Source organism: Penaeus monodon, chromosome 15, assembly GCF_015228065.2.
Source record: "Penaeus monodon isolate SGIC_2016 chromosome 15, NSTDA_Pmon_1, whole genome shotgun sequence".
Classification (NCBI taxonomy): domain Eukaryota; kingdom Metazoa; phylum Arthropoda; class Malacostraca; order Decapoda; family Penaeidae; genus Penaeus; species Penaeus monodon.
In genome coordinates, this window is record NC_051400.1 from 41,635,760 (window position 1) to 41,636,267 (window position 508).

General features: G+C 38.4%; 1 non-coding gene across 1 annotated transcript; it reads left to right on the forward strand.

Annotated features, from left to right (window-relative positions):
* The first annotated feature begins 304 nt into the window (after positions 1-304).
* On the forward strand, positions 305-378 carry Trnai-aau. The gene has a single exon. It is a non-coding gene; the product is annotated as a tRNA-Ile (tRNA).
* The last annotated feature ends 130 nt before the right edge of the window (positions 379-508 follow it).

Here is a 508-nt window from a genome sequence, read left to right on the forward strand (position 1 = left end):
CAACCTTAAAGATTACAGATGAAAAGTATGAGTGAGTGGTCATTCTAACCACTGTGTACAGTATATGAATTCATATTTTATAAATCAATTTTCATTTGCACCAAAAATATTTGTATAAGTTCCGGCCACATGCTGACACGATATGTTTGGCATTTCCCTTATGTGTGACACTTTACACATTCTGGACTGGAAAAGACTTTATGTTTCCAGGTATATCGGGTTACTTGGTCACATTGATATATTGAGATATTAAAACCGTACGGCACTGTAATGTTAGAAAGATTTTTAAATTTCAGTAAATATCGGCCTGTTAGCTCAGTTGGTTAGAGCGCCGTGCTAATAACGCGGATGTCGAGGGTTCGATCCCCTTACGGGCCAGCGGGAAATGCTTTTGGTACAGTGACCCCGGTGTGCATGGAAGTTAATTAGTTACCAATGCAACTGAAAATTTGTTTACAATTTATATACTGTACACAATAGTTAGCACCCCCAACCACTCATACCTTTC